General features: G+C 35.8%; 1 protein-coding gene across 2 annotated transcripts in view; it reads left to right on the forward strand.

Annotated features, from left to right (window-relative positions):
- ELP4 (elongator acetyltransferase complex subunit 4) overlaps positions 1-21,170 on the forward strand; it is a 258,564-nt gene that overhangs the window by 166,241 nt on the left and 71,153 nt on the right. The window lies entirely within an intron of this gene.

Genomic DNA, 21,170 nt, shown 5'->3' on the forward strand with positions numbered 1-21,170 from the left:
GTCTTGCTTTTAGTACATCATTTTCTCATTTATAAAGCCTCAGTTTTATCTTCAAGCTTAAAAAAATAATCCATGGTAAATTTAGAATTGCCTTACTGGCAGTGGTTTTTTTAACCTTACCAAATAGAATGGTACATATGTTTACACTTGTTTAACTAAAGGACATATGACTGAAGTTTCTTTCTGATTTCTGAATTTAAAACAATAAGCACAATGTTTACAATAACAATTTTTGAACTAGGAATGTTAATATTTATCATACCACTTTTCCTAATTAGATATCCCCAGATGACACAAAGCTGGTTATTCATCCCGAGATGACACATAGCTAGTTATTGTGATAGAAGTTATGATATCTCTTAACATTAACTTCTTACTGAGTAATAAACATGATATTGAAACATCATTAAAGAAATCATAGATTTGGCTTTATTCAAACCAATAGGAGAATTGCCCCCATGTTTTAAGCAACTAAGTAAGGATTTAAGCATTTTGTCTATGCAACAGAACAGTGAGACAAAAAGTGGTTTTCAAATTTTTAAGCTGTGAAACTCTGAGAAACTTCTTACTCAGAAGTCCAGTAAAGAAATCTAACAATACTGGAGCTGCTCTGGTTGAATTGGAAAATTTCTAAACTAACTTGAAGGAATCCAGGGCTGTCAAGGAGCAGTGTTTTGATACTATGATCCTGATAGTTACATTATTAACGTAGCCCAAATATTACAGTTGGGGAGGAAAGTACAGACCATGGTTTTCAGACCTTCATCTTAATGGTTAGGAATTCGAAAGATACAATATAACTAGCCTAAGTTAATATGGTCAGTAAGTGCTATGATCTAGAATCTAAAAAACATTAAGTACTTCTAGTGATAGAATCTTTTCCCTACTCACTGTTGCCCTACTACTATAAATAATGAATTTTGAAAACTATTTAAAGAACAGTTTCTGAATTGACCTAATCTTTGTGTAGAAAAAAGTAGGCCATCAATTTTTCATTTGCAAGGGCACAGTAAAGTCCTAGCTACCCCAGCACATTGACTCTACTTCTTGCTCCATTGCTCATTTTGGAAGAGTACACAGTGACAGCTGCCAGTTCTGTACCTTGGTTTTGCAGAAAAGCAGGAGAAGATCAGCAAAACAGGAGTTTTCATGTGCTCTACTTAATTCCAATTCCTTGAAGGTGCATTCACACATGATGTTGCCTCTAATTGGAGCAACAGCCCCAATCTAACACCCTCTCCACCTCCTACCACTGTGGTCTCAGCCAGGCTAACTTCTGCATATCCTTCAGGCTGCAGTTTAAATATCACCGTCTCCCTCAGGACTTCTATGATCCACACCAAGTCTAGATTGAATACCTCCGTTTATGCTGTGGTAGCATCCTGTATTTTCTCTATCATAGCAGTAACCACACTAGATTGCAATTACTTTTATTATCCCCTACTTAAATACTCAATTTCGTAAATAGAGACCATGAGTGTCTTGTTTATCATTGATTCTTCCAAGCCTAGCAGAGTTTCTGACACATGGCTCATGCCCCATGTTTATTAGTGAAGGAAGGAAGCAACGTAGACTCTCCACTGCCCACCCAAAGGAGTAACATGCTGAATGGAAAGAATCTTAAACTGGTTTTTTATTATTATTATTATTATTATTATACTTTAAGTTCTAGGGTACATGTGCACAACATGCAGGTTTGTTACATATGTATACATGTGCCATGTTGGTGTGCTGCACCCATTAACTCGTCATTTACATTAGGTATATCTCCTAATGCTATCCCTCCCCCCTCCCCCCAACCCCATGACAGGCCCTGGTGTGTAATGTTCCCCTTACTGTGTCTAAGTGTTCTCATTGTTCAGTTCCCCCCCATGAGTAAGAACATGCAGTGTTTGGTTTTTTGTCCTTGTGATAGTTTGCTGAGAATGATGGTTTCCAGCTTCATCCATGTCCCTACAAAGGACATGAACTCATCATTTTTATGGCTGCATAGTATTCCATGATGTATATGTGCCACATTTTCTTAGTCCAGTCTATCATTGATGGACGTTTGGGTTGGTTCCAACTCTTTGCTATTGTGAATAGTGCCGCAATAAACATACATGTGCATGTGTCTTTATAGCAGCATGATTTATAATCCTTTGGGTATATACCCAGTAATGGGATGGCTAGGTCAAATGGTATTTCTAGTTCTAGATCCTTGAAGAATCGCCACACTGACTTCCACAATGGTTGGACTAGTTTACAGTCCCACCAACAGTGTAAAAGTGTTCCTGTTTCTCCACATCTTCTCCAGCACCTGTTGTTTCCTGACTTTTTAATGATCACCATTCTAACTGGTATGAGATGGTATCTCATTGTGGTTTTGATTTGCATTTCTCTGATAGTCAGTGATGATGAGCATTTTTTCATGTGTATTTTGGCTGCATAAATGTCTTCTTTTGAGAAGTGTCTGTTCATATCCTTCGCCCACTTTTTGATGGGGTTGTTTTTTTCTTATAAACTTGTTTGAGTACTTTGTAGATTCTGGATATTAGCCCTTTGTCAGATGAGTAGATTGCAAAAATTTTTTCCCATTCTGTAGGTTGCCTGTTCACTCTGATGGTAGTTTCTTTTGCTGCGCAGAAGTTCTTTAGTTTAATTAGATCCCATTTGTCAATTTTGGCTTTTGTTGCCATTGCTTTTGGTGTTTTAGACATGAAGTCCTTGCCCATGCCTATGTCCTGAATGGTATTGCCTAGGTTTTCTTCTAGGGTTTTTATGGTTTTAGGTCTAACATGTAAGTCTTTAATGCATCTTGAATTAATTTTTGTATAAGGTGTAAGGAAGGGATCCAGTTTCAGCTTTCTACACATGGCTAGCCAGCTTTCCCAGCACCATTTATTAAATAGGGAATTCTTTCCCCATTTGTTGTTTTTGTCAGGTTTGTCAAAGATCAGATGGTTGTAGATGTGTGATATTATTTCTGAGGGCTCTGTTCTGTTCCATTGATCTATATCTGTTTTGGTACCAGTACCATGCTGTTTTGGTTACTGTAGCCTTGTAGTATAGTTTGAAGTCAGGTTGCGATATGCCTCCAGCTTTGTTCTTTTGGGTTAGGATTGACTTGGTGATGCGGGCTCTTTTTTGGTTCCATATGAACTTTAAAGTAGTTTTCCTAATTCTGTGAAGAAAGTCATTGGTAGCTTGATGGGGATGGCATTGACTCTATAAATTACCTTGGGCAGTGTGACCATTTTCACGATATTGATTCTTCCTACCCATGAGCATGGAATGTTCTTCCATTTGTTTGTGTCCTCTTTTATTTCGTTGAGCAGTGGTTTGCAGTTCTCCTTGAAGAGGTCCTTCACATCCCTTGTAAGTTGGATTGCTAGGTATTTTATTCTCTTTGAAGCAGTTGTGAATGGGAGTTCACTCATGATTTGGCTCTCTGTCTGTTATTGGTGTATAAGAATGCTTGTGATTTTTGCACATTGATTTTGTATCCTGAGAGTTTGCTGAAGTTGCTTATCAGCTTAAGGAGATTTTGGGCTGAGATGATGGGGTTTTCTAGATATACAATCATGTCATCTGCAAACAGGGACAATTGGACTTTCTCTTTTCCTAATTGAATACCCTTTATTTCTTTCTCCTGCCTGATTGTCATGGCCAGAACTTCCAACACTATGTTGAATAAGAGTGGTAAGAGAGGGCATCCCTGTCTTGTGCCAGTTTTCAAAGGGAATGCTTCCAGTTTTTGCCATTCATTATGTTATTGGCTCTGGGTTTGTCATAAATAGCTCTTACTATTTTGAGATACGTCCCATCAATACCTAATTTATTGAGAGTTTTTAGCATGAAGGGCTGTTGAATTTTGTCAAAGGCCTTTTGTGCATCTATTGAGATAATCATGTGGTTTTTGTCTTTGGTTCTGTTTATGTGATGGATTACATTTATTGATTTGTGTATGTTGAACCAGCCTGCATCCCAGGGATGAAGCCCACTTGATCATGGTGGATAAGCTTTTGATGTGCTGCTGGATTCAGTTTGCCAGTATTTTATTGAGGATTTTTGCATTGATGTTCATCAGGGATATTGGTCTAAAATTCTCTTTTTTTGTTGTGTCTCTGCCAGGCTTTGGTATCAGGATGATGCTGGCCTCATAAAATGAGTTAGGGAGAATTCCCTCTTTTTCTGTTGATTGGAATAGTTTCAGAAGGAATGGTACCAGCTCCTCTTTGAACCTCTGGTAGAATTTGGCTGTGAATCCGTCTGGTCCTTGACTTTTTTTGGTTGATAGGATATTAATTATTGCCTCAATTTCAGAGCCTGTTATTGGTCTATTCAGGGATTCTACTTCTTCCTGGTTTAGTCTTGGGAAGGTATATGTGTCGAGGAATTTATCCATTTCTTTTAGATTTTCTTTTTTTTTTTTTTTTTTTTTTTGAGACGGAGTCTGGCTCTGTGCCCCAGGCTGGAGTGCAGTGGCGCGATCTCGGCTCACTGCAAGCTCCGCCTCCTGGGTTCACGCCATTCTCCTGCCTCAGCCTCCCGAGTAGCTGGGACTACAGGCACCCGCCAACACACCCGGCTAATTTTTTGTATTTTTAGTAGAGACGGGGTTTCACTGTGTTAGCCAGGATGGTCTCGATCTCCTGACCTCGTGATCCGCCCACCTCGGCCTCCCAAAGTGCTGGGATTACAGGCTTGAGCCACCGCGCCCGGCTCTTTTAGATTTTCTAGTTTATGTGCATAGAGGTGTCTATAGTATTCTCTGATGGTAGTTTGTGTTTCTGTGGGATTGGTGATGATATCCTCTTTATCATTTTTTATTGCATCTATTTGATTCTTCTCTCTTTTCTTCTGTATTAGGCTTGCTAGCAGTCAATCAATTTTGTTGATCTTTTCAAAAAAACCAGCTCCTGGATTCACTGATTTTTTGAAGGGTTTTTTATGTCTCTATCTCCTTCAGTTCTGCTCTGATATTAGTTATTTCTTGCCTTCTGCTAGCTTTTGAATGTGTTTGCTCTTGCTTCTCTAGTTCTTTTAATTGTGATGTTAGGGTGTCAATTTTAGATTTTTCCTGCTTTCTCTTGTGGGCATTTAGTGCTATAAATTTCCCTCTGCACACTGCTTTAAATGTGTCCCAGAGATTCTGGTATGTTATGTCTTTGTTCTCATTGGTTTCAAAGAACATCTTTATTTCTGCCTTCATTTTGTTATATACCCAGTAGTCATTGAGGAGCAGGTTGTTCAGTTTCCATGTAATTGAGCAATTTTGAGAGAGTTTCTTAATCCTGAGTTCTAGTTTGATTGCACTGTGGTCTGAGAGACAGTTTGTTACAATTTCTGTTCTTTTACATTCGCTGAGGAGTGCTTTACTTCGAACTATGTGGTCAATTTTGGAATAAGTGTGATGTGGTGCTCAGAAGAATCTGCTCTACAAGAGCTCCTGAAGGAGGCACTAAACAAGGAAAGGAACAACTGGTACCAGCCACTGCAAAAACATGCCAAATTGTAAAGACTATCCATGCTAGGAAGAAACTGCATCAACTAAAGAGCAAAATAATCAGCTAACATCATAATGACAGGATCAAATTCACACCTAACAATATTAACCTTAAATGTAAATGGGCTGAATACTCCAATTAAAGGACACAGACTGGCAAATTGGATAAAGAGTCAAGACCCATCAGTGTGCCGTATTCAGGAGACTCATTTCGTGTGCAGACACACACATAGGCTCAAAATAAAGGGATGGAGGAAGATCTACCAAGCAAATGGAAAACAAAAAAAGGCAGGGGTTGCAATCCTAGTCTCTGATAAAGCAGACTTTAAACCAACAAAAATCAGAAGAGACAAAGAAGGCCATTACATAAAGGAAAGGGAATCAATTCAACAAGAAGAGCTAACTGTGCTAAATATATATGCACCCAATACAGGAGCACCCAGATTCATAAAGCAAGTCCTTAGAGACCTACAAAGAGTCTTAGACTCCCACACAATAAACTGATTTCTTATTGAGCAGCTGCTGACTTCCTGTGTGACTTTAGAAGAGTTGTCTCTAAGTCTTCGTTTCCATTTCCAGTAGGATAATAATAGCTCTATTACCTAGCTTTTGTGTTTCTTGTATTATAATTGGGTTTTCTCTACATCAGGGCTTTCATTTCAGTTTCTGTATTATAATGGAAGAGGAAAGCCTCTTTTTTGTTTTTTGGGTTTTTTTGATACCAGATTAAGGAGGCTTCTCTCAAACGCAATTTGCTTAAAATCATCTTACTAAAATTCTAGGTCCCAAGAAATCGAAAAATGGGCCATCTCCTTCATTTACAAATAATCAGACTTTTAATGATGATGACATTCTATAAAGTATTTGTAGTCATTCTTGGAAACTTCAGGACTTTATTTCTTGATTTTATCCTTGAGAATGGTACTTACAAAACTCATAATTTAACATGTATACCACGTAGTCAGGGTGGAATTATTGTCCAGAACTAAGAACTTTTTTCTGTCAAAAATGAGGACTTGAAATGCAATCAGGGTCTCATCAAAAGAAATACCACTCTTCCTGTGATTATTTATAATATTTTTATATTAATAAAAGAAGCTGATGAGATGAATAGGATGTAAGAGATGAAGAAGAGAATTGTCTCATTCATTTTTTCAGAAAGTTGAGAAAGAAAAAGTTTTAAAAAGGCCCATTGAATTTTAGTAGTGCTTCTACTACATATCAGAAAATGCTTTTTTTTTAAAAAAAAGGATTTTTTAAAGAAAATAATACACATAGCTAGAACAGCAGTTTATATTTAACAGAACTAAATGGTCACATTTTTAAGTAAAGTACGCCCTGGCATTTGAACAGCTGTTATATCCAATTCAGATTTGCATACTGTTGTTTAACCTTCCCAGCTGTATTGGGGGTGGCATGTTAGTCTAATCTGGTATAAAATATGCGTAGTATACTTAAAGTTGAAACTTTAAACACATATTTGTATTAAACTGATAAATTTTAGTCATATAAGCCTATTTTAAATAAACACTATCTTTCTGTAAGTTATTGAGCAGATTTTAATTAAAACCTCTTTCAAACCTTTTATGTTTTATTTATATCGTTTTGTATTTTAATATTACTAATGAACACAAAGTATATACATTTCCTATGTATATGCTTACAATTACATTGTTATAGCCATAGAAAATTTTTTTTTTGAGACAGGGTTTCACTTTGTCACCTAGGCTGGAGTGCAGTGGTGAGATCTCTGCTCACTGCAACCTCCATCTCCTGGGTTCAAGCGATTCTCCCTCCTTAGCCTCCCGAGTAGATGGGATCATAGGCGTGGGTCACCACTCCTGGCTAATTTTTGTCTTTTTAGTAGCGACAGGGTTTCAACATATTGGCCAGGCTGGTCTTGAACTCCTGGCCTCAAGTGATCCAGCCCCCTCAGCCTCCCAGAGTGCTGGGATTGCAGGCATGAGCACCATGCCTGACCTGGAAATTTTAAATTATATTTTTCCTATATTTCTACCTGATTCTGTGACCTCAGCAGAATCTTCTTTATTAATACAATTATGGAAATGGAATGAGGAGGAGGTGATTGCTGTATGAAGATCTTACAAGACTAAGGCCAAAAGAGATTAACATCAAAATACATATTACCATGGAGCACATGAATATAGTGAATAAAAATTTGTTCATCAAAGCCTGCTACAGTATAAAACATTGCTTGAAATTTGAAAGAAATGATTTTAGAACAAATAGATGGTCATGATTATACACCATGCACATTCAAGCACACACAACAATATACATGTAGAAATAGAAGTATCTGCATGTGAGTTTATGTACTATATATGTGTGTATTTCTTAGCCTTCTCTTCTGAAGAGCCTAGAAGCAATGACAACCCTAGGGAATACTCCAAGTATGCAAATATTGGTTTCTGAGTCTCTTCCTCTACAAAAAATAAAATAATAAAAAGAAGTGAAGAGGAGGGAAGCCTCTTGGCAAGATAGCTAATTCTAGGATTGAGGCACAGAAAGTATAAAATGAGACTAGAATTTGTGCCAGAAAGTAAGGAGATACTCAAAGAACAATAGGAGCATGAAAAAAAACGGCCCAGGATTTAATTCAAAGAGGTTCCCACTAGCCAGTCTGGGAAATTTGAGCATTGAAATTAATAATGGAGAACATTAAATAAAATGGAAATTCATGAGCCCATACTGAGATAGATGGATGCATAGATAGGTAGGAAAAGAAATCTCTTCCCTGCCATAGAATACCAACTATTGAACATCGAAGGAATGATAAAAATAGAAAATCACCATTTGACAGTCATAGTTCGTCACCCATAGTTCAATTCAGATGGAAGTTTTCAATGGAGACTGAGGCCTGGCTTGTGGGTTTGATGAGGTTTAATGAGAAAAAAGATATTGACATAATCTCAGAATATCTCCCTTACACACTACTAGTTAGTTACTAAGGGATGACATGACAGTGGAGAAATTTTCTGAACAATATGACCAGATCAAGGTTGACATCACAAGTGGGTCAACTTCATGTATGGCACATCACCTTGATGTGTAACCTTGAAAAGAGCAGAGAATCATGTTAGTGGCTTCCCTGCCCAAAAAGCATGATCATGAGGAAATAGTAGATAGATCTAAGTTTATGATTAGCCTACAGAATGAAGGTTCTGTATCTTTGGAAAAATGTCAGGAACATTAAAGACCTGGAGAGACTGAGAATATGGGAGGAGAATGAATGTCCCGACGATACTGGGGCAGTTGACAAAGTTTGAATGATGTCTGTAGATTGATAGTAGTGTTATATAAATGTTGATTTTCTGACTCAAAGGCTTATATGGTGATTCTGTAGGAGAATGTCCTTGTCTTAAGAAGTACTGGAGTATTTACGGTTGATAGGAATCATGTCTGCTGCTTGTACTTGGATACTTCAGAAAAGGCTAATTATGGGTATACATATATGCTTAGGGGAGTGTATCTATTTAAAAAAAAAAGAAAAATGTAGCAAATGAAAAATTAAAAATTGGGGAATCTGGGTGATAGGGATATGGGAATTCTTTGTTTTGTTCTGGCATATTTGTCTGTGTTTGAAAATACTTCAAAATGAGTTATTCTAAAATGATCACTAAAAAGGTAATGCATCATAAACATTAATATTTCTGTAATAATAATATGAGTAGTCACAGTAAGTTGGTTAATAAAAACTATAAATAGCTTTATGTCCATGTAGATAAACGAGTTAAGATTTTCAGAGGATTTTGGATTTTTGGAATTGAGAATAAAGGCTGTGGATCTGTATAAGGTATCCTGGCCCAAATAAGTACATTTTTCCAGTCTCACACAGGAAGTAACAGAACCAAGATCTCTTGATTCCCTCCCCAGTAGTCCTTGGAAGACAGCTGGAAAAGATTACTTACTCAAGATAGGGACATTTGTATTCAAATTCTGACTTTTGGGAGTTCATTCGGGAAAGTGTCAGATTTACAAAAATTTCCCTTAGAGCTACATCATTAGATTCACCAAGAGGGCATGTCCTGTGTTGCAGTTTTCAAATGCAACCCAATGAGAATGTAAGAATGTTCTCATTGGTATGCAATGAGAATATGGAAAGAAATACTAGAAAACCTTTTTCTTTCTCCTTGGCTATGTCATATATAGTATAAATGTGAGACTGAGTAGATTTCTTCCTCTCCTCTGTGGTTTTCATCCCATCCTAATTCTCTTATCCTGTAAGATTTCCTTCCTCTTTACAAGGTTAAAATACACTTGAATTTCAAGCACTACCTTTTTAAAATCTGATTTACCAATTACTTGATTAGCCATAGTGGCTAATGTGTTTTTAATGTTTCAAATAGCCAGTGACTTGAACCTCTGTGTAGGAAAATAGCCTTCTCTGCATTCTGTATTTGCTCATACCATTGTGCATATATTTAAGGACTTCATGCTCAAGCAGTTTCTTTTCCTTTTTAAAATTTCCTTGTCTTACCAGGAAAATAAAATTTTTTGGATATTTTCAGTTACATAGCCAATATAAAGTCCATTTTGAGGACTTAATATTATAAAAAATAAACTGTCACATTGCTTAAATGGGATTTTTATAAGCTCCTTGTATGTTGCTCTTATACTTTAATTCCTTTTAAAAGATTTTCTGGAAATAGCCAAGAAGTATTCTAATTTTACACCTACATATTTAAAATAAGATTTTTTATTAGTAGAATCATGCTATTGCCTTAATTAGCTTCTAATCTCACTCAATTTATCTTGGGGCACAGATATTGTATCCTATTTAAATTTATGTCAAAAGCTATTGCCTAAACATAATTTTATGATAGCTCTGTCTCCTGGGTTCTAAAACTGCTTTTTTCTGCTCTTATGGCCAAGCCAGTTATGTTTTTTCCTGTATTTTCAGTTGATTAACATAAGCCCTATATATATTTCAGGGTTTTGTAGACTAATATAATATATATAAAATAAATATATATACACACATTATATATATTTCAATCTATTTTTCCAACTTGAGGCTTGGTAAATTTTATTTTACCTAATATAATAAGAGGTAGATTTTCAATACTGATCAGTAAAGACAACATTTTTTAAAATGGTAAACAAAAACATTTTATATTATAAACACCTGATAGTATACCTTTATTTCTCAGCATACATAACTTTAGTGTTTATATATTATTCCCAAAAATTGAGTATCAACTGTTAGCCACAGTAGGAAGCAAATAATATATTGATGAATTATGTTTCTGACTGTCCTTTTAAATCTACTTAGTAAATAAAGTTATAGTTGCATTTCCAAAGGTGAACTTTTTAGTCTCCTGTAATTGTATATGTTTACACGTGTTGAGATGGAAAGACTTTAAGCACTAAGATTTTGAGATTTTGATTAAACAAGTAATTAGACTTGAGCCAGGCGTGGTGCCACACACCTGTCTCAGCTACTCAGGAGACTGAGGCAGGAGGATCACTTGAGCCCAGGACTTCAAAGCTGCACTAAACTGTAATTGGGCCACTGCACTCCAGTCTGGGCAACAGAGTGAGATCTTGCCTCTAAAAATAATAATAATAATAACAATAATGATAATAACAATAATTAGGCTTGAATTAAATCATGTCAGGGAGAGCAGAATGGAATTTATTGTTTAATGGATACAGAGTTTCAATTTGGGATGAAAAAGTTCTGGAAATGGATAATGGTAAAAGTTGCATAACAACATACAACTTTTAAATGTACAGTTCAGTACTTAATGCCACTGAACTGTACATTTAAGAATGGTTAATAGATAAATTTTATGCTATGTATATTTTACCACTGTGTATATATTTAAAATCTGTTTCATAGTTTTTCATCTGTAGGTGTTTCTCTCTTATCATAGATATTAGCTACCGTTTAGTCTTTAACCTTAACATATACTATTATTCATTTAATATATGTTAGATACTTTTACTGTGTTAGGTGTACATTCTGGCTATAAAAAATTTCTGAAAGTTTTTTAATTGCCTTCAGGTATTTTTTAGCTATGTGACCTTGTATAAGATACTTAACTCCTCTAAACTTTCATTTTCTTATGTATAAAATGAGGATATCAATGCCTATATCAAAAGGTTGTTAGATGAACCAGTTAATATAATAATATTTACTTCAAATTTTATTGGGAAAATGAATATTATGTAAAGCACTTAGAACAGTTAAATTCATTAAAATCACTCAGGAAATTATAGCTGCTAGCACTTTTTATTAGACATTGCAGATGAGCTAACACACCAAAGCTCCTTTTAATTTTTGGTTGTCCTTTGGGGGCTACATGTGTGGGTTACATCTTATAGTCACTGCCTGCATTCTCTTTGTTTACTTTGTACTTGACTTGCTAAGCATGACACATGCAGAGGATCCAGTGACTATGTGTTTGGTCTCCTAGGACCTCTTCAGCCTCCTAGGCCTTGCACCAGTGGCATAGTAAGCAAGCTTGCTAAGCAAAGGGAACAGTGAAAAGAAGACAGGGCGTGCAGCATGCCAGTGTTTCTGTGGAACAACCTTTATTGCCCAGCTATCCCCAGATATTCTGAAACAGCTATGACACCTTTTCAGATTTAGATAACCTCTTTATTTATATATACTGTGACTCTGCTAGTTTTAAGCAATTACAATTGATCAAAAACGTTAGCCAGTGTTTTTCAAAGTATGAGTAAAGTATGAATATTTTTAACATAATCTATATACTTTGCTTCATTTATGAGAGAATTTGAAGCAGTTACCTCATTTGCTCTTATTGTCACCATTTTATTGAAATGGAAAATAATTAGACAAAAAGAAACCTTAAAAGATTGTCGCCTCAATCTCTTCTCTTCAAGGCACAAGTTAGCTTTAAACTCTTCTCTCCAGGTACCTTACACCTTAGTTGTGATTATCCAGCTGTCCTAGAGCAAACCTGTGATTTCTCTGTTAGTGATCTTGTGCCAGTATTTCACATTATTATATTTTTTAAGGAAATTAAAGTGTTTCCTGATTGAAAAATAAGAATTAGTACAGTTGTTGTATCTTTTAGTTAATATGCCTTCTCCTAAAGTAATTCTCGAATTGTTTGAAACTGAAGGTCAAGAATATGGCAGAAAATAGAAATCATTTGAAACTGGTAAACATTTCAACTTGAATATATATGTCCAAAAAATTAAAATTCAAAAATGTTATATGCACTCACATATTCAGCACTCTAACTTAAGCTACAGCACACTTCTGAGATCTGATAGTAACAATATTGTAAAGCTTAATTATATTTTTATGGCCCATGCCATCTGGGCATTTGTTCTGCTTACAATAGTAATAGAATTAAAAAAAAATTTAGTTTGCAGTGCAATTGTCTTATCACAAATGCGTCAAGGCAAATTATCTGTTATTATTTCAGATCCTGTTCTTGTAGTTTGGATTTATATCTGTTTGAAAATAGAAAAACTTCTCAGCAACTACAAAAAAAAAAAATCACACATGGTTAATTCAAACAGAAGACACAAAACTCCTATCTTTATTTCTTAAAACTATGCAGCCATAAGAAAGGATGAGTTCATGTCCTTTGTAGGGACATGGATGAAGCTGGAAACCATCATTCTCAGCAAACTATCGCAAGAACAAAAAGCCATACACTGCATGTTCTCATTCATAGGTGGGAATTGAACAGTGAGAACACTTGGACACAGGAAGGGGAGCATCACACACCGGGGCCTGTTGTGGGATGCGGGGAGCGGGGAGGGATAGCATTAGGAGATATACCCAATGTAAATGACGAGTTAATGGGTGCAGCACACCAACGTGGCACATGTATATATATGTAACAAACCTGCATGTTGTGCACATGTACCCTAGAACTTAAAGTATAATAAAAATAAAAAAATTAAAATTAAAAAATAAAAAAAATTGTGATTTAGATCATAGAAAACACTACTCTTGTTTATGACTCAAAGATTAAATTAGACTGGCGTGGTGCCTCACGCCTGTAATCCAGCATTTTGGGAGGCCGAGGTGGGCGGATCACCTGAGGTCAGGAATTTGAGACCAGCCTGGCCAACATGGTGGAACCCTGTCTCTACTAAAAATACAAAAGTTAGCTGGGCATGGTGGTGCACACCTATAGTCCCAGCTACTCGGGAGGCTGAGGCAGGAGAATCGCTTGAACCTGGGAGGCAGAGGTTGTGGTGAGCTGAGATTGCGCCACTGCACGCCATCCTGGGAACAGAGCAAGAATCCATCTCAAAAAAAAAAAAAAAAGTATATAGTATATGACTTAAGGATTATTTTCTGACTTCCTAAGTCACCATATGTCTTAGTCCATTTTTGGTTGCTATAACAGAATACCAGAAACTGGGTAATTTATAAAGAACAGAAGTTTATTTGGCTCATGGTTTTGGAGACTGCGAAGTCCAAGAGCATGGCGCCAACATCTGGCAAGGGTCTTCCTGCTGCATCATAATATGGCAGAGAACACCACATGGTGAGAGTGCAAGAGCATGCCAGCTCAGGTCTCTCTTCCTCCTCTTGTAAAGCCACCAGTCCCATCATGGGGCCACACCCTGATGACCTTATCTAATCCTAATTACCTCCCAAAAGCCCCACTGCCAAATACCATTAACATATGAATTTGGGGACTAAGTTTCCAACACATGAAATTTGGGGGACACATTCAAACCAGAATACTATATAAATGTACTTATGTTTAATTGCTTTGTTGCTAGGAACTTTGGATTGAGACAAACACAGATTTTGAAACTACTGCTTTATACACTTAAACATACAGGTTCAGAATCTTTTTATTTTGACATTTTAATTATTTCTTCAAAATATATTGCAGATTTAAATTTCTCTGCAACTATAGTCTAGTTATTATTACCAATGTTAATAAATGATAATAATGGTTATGTCTTAGTTCTAAACTTTCTCTTAAAGGAAAAAGTGGACCACCATTATCAATATGTCTATTAATTTCTCTAGAGACAAGAAATCTGCATTAACCTTTGCGATATTTAAACATCATAAATATTTGACATTCTACATGGTAAATTTTCAGACTGATGTATTTCTATACATACAATACATATTTTTTTTAAATTTTGTTAATTTTTTTAGAGACAGGGTCTTGCTCTGTCACCCAGGCAAGAGTGCAGTGGCACAAGTATAGCTCACTGTAACCTCAAACTCCTAGGCTTAAATGATCCTCCTGCCTCAGCCTCCTGAGTAACTAGGACTGCAGGTGCACACCACCACTCCTGGCTGATTTTTTATTTTTTATAAATAAAGGATTTCCAAGGCTGGTCATGAATATAATATTTTTAATAAAAATATGTTGCATTTTTATATGTTGTATTTTTTTACTTTTTAAATTGTCATATAATAATTGTACATATTCATAGGGCACATAGTAATGTTTTGATGCATTTAATAAATACATAGGGATTAGCTCAGGATAATTAGCATACCCATCATCTCAAACGTTTATTATTTCGTTGTGCTGGGAATGTTTAATATCTTCCTTCTACTATTAGAAATGATACATTATTTTCAACTCTAGTCATCCTACAGTGGTGTAGAATACTAGAACTTAAGGCCAGACATGGTGGCTCATGCCTCTAATCCCAACACTTTGAGAGGCCAAGGTGGGAAGATTGCTTGAAGCCAGCACTTCAAGACCAGCCTAGTCGATATAGTGAGACCCCATCTCTACCAAAAAGTTTTAATTAAATATTATATTTATTTTTATATATATTTATATATTTAATTTGTTTAATTTAATAAATTAATATAATTAATAATTAATGATACATTTAATTTAATTAATTTTATATATTTATATATTTAATTCATATATTTTAACTTTTGTCTAATATTTTCAAAAAAAGAACACTATGACTTCTATCTAGCTGTAAATGTACATCCTTTAACAACTCTCCCTCTCCTTCCCTTCCATCTACCCATCCCAACATCTAGTACCTCTGTTCTACTTTTTATAATACTTCTATGACATCAACTTTTTTAGCTCCCACATATGAGTGAGAACAGGTGGTAACTTTCTGTTCCCGGCTTATTTCACTTAATATAATGTCCTCCAGTTCCATCCACATTGCTGCAAATGTCAGGATTACATTCTTTTTTATAGTTGAATTGCGTATATATACACCACATTTTCTTTATTCATCCTTTTTTGGACACCTCGGTTGACTTCATATCTTAGCTATCGTGAATAGTGCTGCAATAGACATGGATGCCCGGATGTCTCTTCAATGTAATGATTTCCTTTCCTTTGGAGAAATTCCCAGTAGTGAGATTGCTGGATCATATGGTAGTTTCATTTGCAGTTTCTTGAGAACCCTTCATACTATTCTTCATAGTTGCTGCACGAGTTTGTATTCCCACCAACAGTGTAATACGTAATATTTAATACCAGATATATATAATTTCATGTAAGTATATATATGAAATAAAACCTTACAGTTCATGTTAGTAACAATATCCTTGATGTTCAACCCAAAATATAAAGTAGTCAAAGACCTCATTTTACCACGTGTAATCTATTGACAATATACTTTTATAATATATACAAAAAATACTGAATCATCTTTGTATGTTGTAAGTGTGGAAAATTTAATGATACTTATGTTTTATTATTTCCCTTTATTCTGTAACAATGTATTATTTTATAATACCTTCTGTAATTCACTACGTTAATATAATTCCATGGCAAGAATTCGTCAATTCTACTTGAATGGTTGGTATTTTCTTTTTTCTTTAAATTATACAAGTGATATATGACTAATTTTATATTATTTTTCTGTTACTGCTATAAAAAATCACCACAAACTTAGTGGCTTAAAATAACATAAATTATTTCCCTATAATTCTAGAGGTCAGAGGTCCACAGTCAGGATCGCAAAGGATTAAGGTCAAGGTATCAGCAAGACTGGTTCCTTCTGGAAGCTTTACAGGAGAATCCGTTTTCCAGTTCTGTAAACTACCAGCATTCCTTGGCTATGGCCTCATCACTCTAACCTCTGCTTCCATCATTACATGGCCTCTCTGACTTTTACCCTTCATCCTCCTCTTATAAGGACTCTTGTGATTATATTGTGCCCAGGGCAATCATTTCCCCATTTCAGGATCCCTAATCACATATGAAAAGTTCTCCTTGACATGTAAAGTAACATTCACGGATTCCAGGAATTAGGATATGTACATCTTCAAGGATAAGCAGGAGCATTATTACAGCCTACCACGCATTCTTTTCTTTTTTAGTTTCAATTTTTTAAAAATATCATTGTTCTCTTCTACCACAGGGCCTTTGCCATTCGGTCTTCTTGGACATGTAACTCCTTACATTTTCCCCCTAACTAAGTAATTCCGTTTCAGCTCCCAGAGTAGTATCTCCTACAGGGAAACCTTCTACTTCTCCTCTTTTATATCCTTAAAGCATCATGATGTTCTCAAGCCACAACAAAGCCATCAGAGTTTGATTTCATTTCAGATGGTTTTCATGTAAGCCCATGAAATGTAACTTTGATATTTAGATTTATATTTCACAATTTTAGCAGTATAGCATCCAAGACATAATTTTTAAAGCCAAATCTCAGTTATCTACAAGTGTATTATATATATTTAAGATTATCTGAATCAAAAATAAGTTTTTATTGACAATAACACCTCATTCCCTGGCCTAAAGACCTTTTTTTCTTAAGGATCTTTTATTTAAATAATGTACTTCTGGCCAGATCTGGAAATCAAAAAGTTATCAAGAGTTCCAATAAAAGTGAGAACCAACAAATTTATAAACTGCTGCTTGTTAAGCTCTGATTTCAACTAGTATCTCAGTATGAATGTCCTAAGAGAAGATGCTGGTTTTACCCAGCAGTAAGAAAGTTGAGCAGTAAATTAAGTCACAGAAGTCAACTAACTTTTAATTTCTTCCTAAGAAAACCATAATAAAAACAATGCTGAAGTATATTCTGAATCAAATATATATATTTTTAAGCTGCTCCTTTGAATTACCTGTTGCCCAAAGTTTCCACTGTAAGTGTAACTAATTGAATAATTATGCAAGGAAAGTTGTTATTGACATCCAAGATTTTGTTTGTAGTAAAAATGTGATTTAATTCCCCAATTTTTCTTTTAATATTTTATTTATTTTTATTTTTTTTTTGAGACAGAGTCTCGCTCTGTCGCCCAGGCTGGAGTGCAGTGGTGCAATCTCGGCTCACTGCAAGCTCTGCCTCCCGGGTTCACGCCATTCTCCTGCCTCAGCCTCTCCGAGTAGCTGGGACTACAGGCGCCCGCCACCACGCCCGGCAAATTTTTTTTTTTTTTTTTTTTTTTTTCTGAGATGGAGTCTTGCTCTGTCACCCAGGCTGGAGTGCAGTGGCGCAATCTCGGCTCACTGCAAGCTCCGCCTCCCAGGTTCCCGCCATTCTCCTGCCTCAGCCTCTCCGAGTAGCTGGGACTACAGGCGCCCGCCACTGCGCCCGGCTAATTTTTTGTATTTTTAGTAGAGACGGGGTTTCACCGTGGTCTCGATCTCCTGACCTCGTGATCCGCCCACCTCGGCCTCCCAAAGTGCTGGGATTACAGGCGTGAGCCACCGCGCCCGGCCACGCCCGGCTAATTTTTTGTATTTTTAGTAGAGACGGGGTTTCACCGTGGTCTCGATCTCCTGACCTCGTGATTCGCCCGCCTCAGCCTCCCAAAGTGCTGGGATTACAAGCGTGAGCCACCGCGCCCGGCCCCCAATTTTTCTTTTATATATAAGATTAAAATTTAGACTTTCATCAGCATTATCCTTTTGGTCTTTAAAATATCTGAAATCTAGCTGTAATTCTATGACAGGAGGTCCATGATTAATTGATTTTATTAAATTTTCTACTCTGTAACAACTCTCTGATCTATACATCCTGTCATTGAATATTTTTAGTATTTGAGTCAAAATCATTTGAGTGAAAGAATGTAAGTTCAAAATGGGCAATTGCTGGCATGAGGTTTACCCAAAACCAAGGGTCCTGAGTAGGAAAGCATATGCATACGACCTGGTGTCAGTTAGGAACAAATTGATGATACATCATATTACAAACTATAGATTTGAAATACTTTTAAATAGGATTTTCAATCCAAGGGTCTGTGTTTCCAAGATCAGTCTTCAGATGCAAGTTAAGTTTATGCTAAAACTGAAAAGCTGCTCCTAAGGAAGTGTAATACTTACCGACTGACCCAAGTTTCACTTATTCAGTTACTCACTATCAGGGAATTGTTAAATACGTGGAAAGGATTGTTTATGACTCTGTAATGATACCAAGTCTCGTAAAATATGATCCCTCTCCCCAAGAAAGAGTTTATCGTGGTAATTAATATACCATACCTCAGCATCTGCAGACTTGGATTTTAGTCCCAACTCTGCCATTTACTAATTGTCTGACTTAAAGAAAGTATCTTAGTTTGACTTTACGTCCTTATTTCCTTATCTTGAATAAAATAAGATAATAATAAAAATACCTATTTTGTTCTAAGGATTAAATGATAAAATACACATGAATTGCCTAATACAATAACTGGCATATTTTAAATGCTCAATGTATGTTAGCCAAAACAGTAATTATCATTGTTAGTGCAATCTAGCTTGGGAAGTAAGATTTACAATCACAATGTGTCAAATACCAATTTAAGATAATCATAGATTAAATTATTAATTATTACTATGTATTGAGAATGCTGTAGGAAACAAGCCTTCTCTGATCATGCTATATATACAATGTACATGTGCACACCCCCTCAGCAAACTGTTTGTTGCCTTCCTTGCGCTTATCACAGTCTTTAATTTTTGTTGCTAGTTTCTTATCTGTCTTCCCCACTATATTATAAGCCCTTTTTGTACTGGGGTAGTGCTTCTCTTATTCATTCTTTGCATCTCCAGCACCTACTATAGTGCCTAAAAAAGAGTAGGCACTCAATAAATATTTGTTGAATATGTGAATTAGACAAGGGGGAAATTATTGTTGGCCAGCATGATCAGAGCAACTTTGTGGAGAAGATACACTTTAAATAGATCTTGAAAAATGAACAGGATTTATATGGACAGAAAGAGGCAATAATACATTTTGAGTTGAGATTGAAGGAAGAATGATGTGTTCATAGATATGAAATAACGGCCAGGCATGGTGGCTCATGCCTGTAATCCCAACACTTTGGGAGGCCAAGGCAGGCAGATCACTCGAGGTCAGGAGTTCAAGACCAGCCTGGTCAACGTGGTGAAACCCTGTCTCCACTAAAAATACAAAAATCAGCCAGGCATTGTGGCATGTGCCTGTAGTCCCAGCTATTCTGGAGGCTGAGACAGGAGAATTGCTTGAACCTTGGAGGTAGAGGTTGCAGTGAGTCCAGATCGTGCCACTGCACTCCAGCCTAGGTGACAGAGAAAGGCCCCATCTCAAAAAAAAAAAAAAAAAAAAAAAAAAAAAAAAAAAAAAAAGATATGAAATAACTAAAACACAATAAGTAGACATGAACAGTAAGAATCATTGAATTTCAGAGGAAAAGCGTTCATTGGCATAAATGGTCTTTGGATACCTCTTCAGCATACAGATGAGAAGAATAAGACACAGAGAGTGACATAATCAGTATTACAATCCATATCTTTTCATGTAACTATCCAAGCATGTAAGTACTATATCATGTAAGTAATAGAGCTTACAGTATAATAGGGGAGACTAGAACCCGTGACTTTAGGCTGTTGGTTCCATGAAGTAAGAAATAGATGGGGAGGTAACTATGAGCACGGAGTCTAATTAGGAAACAATTGTGACGTCCAAATCAAAACTGATTAGGGAAACGAGATATAAAGCAGGAGGAATCTTGTATTATAGTTCACTATGCTCTTTTAGATTGGATATGAATATTTATGGTTACAGTAAATATGAGACTCTTACACTCTAACTGAAAGTCTTTTATATTATCCTTGGATGATACATAAATGTAAAAAACAAAATGTACTTTATTTTTAGAGATTCTTTATGAAAATGCAGACAGGGTCCATAAAACCTAGAGGTAATCAAAAACTTATCTGGGACACTTTTGAAAATGAAGACACTGTGTGTACCATGTGGTAGTGTTAAGTGCCCTTATAACAAATCATACATAGAAGAGCCATAGACAAATAAACATTTCAAAAGTGGGCTGACGGCTTCTGACAGCAGTATAAAGCCATCTTTCAGAGCCAGTAATTCAGTCAGACCCATCTGAATCATTTCCTCTATAAATTGTCTTTAGTAGAAATACAAGAAAAAGCACCAGTGAACTAACAATTATCTCCTCTTTGTCATCAGAGTGGCCTAGGTTAAGAAAATGCCACCTTAAAACTAATTTGATCTTTTAAAATTTACCTGAAATTATTCTGTTATATTTTTGGTAAAATGTAGCACATTTGAATATTATATATTTTTCTTTTACGTGTATAGATTTAGAAAGTTTATGATGATAAAGATAAATATGTACCTCTGCATTATTTTAGACTATAATTTTTAAATATTTTGACCAAGCTAACCAAATTAGTCATTTATTTAATAAACTATTAATAGTAGGTACAGCCTTAGTCTTTTTATTATTTTCCTTCTTTTCACTTTATTTAAAAAAATTACCTAATGA

This window comes from Nomascus leucogenys, chromosome 15, assembly GCF_006542625.1.
Source record: "Nomascus leucogenys isolate Asia chromosome 15, Asia_NLE_v1, whole genome shotgun sequence".
In the NCBI taxonomy this organism is placed as follows: domain Eukaryota; kingdom Metazoa; phylum Chordata; class Mammalia; order Primates; family Hylobatidae; genus Nomascus; species Nomascus leucogenys.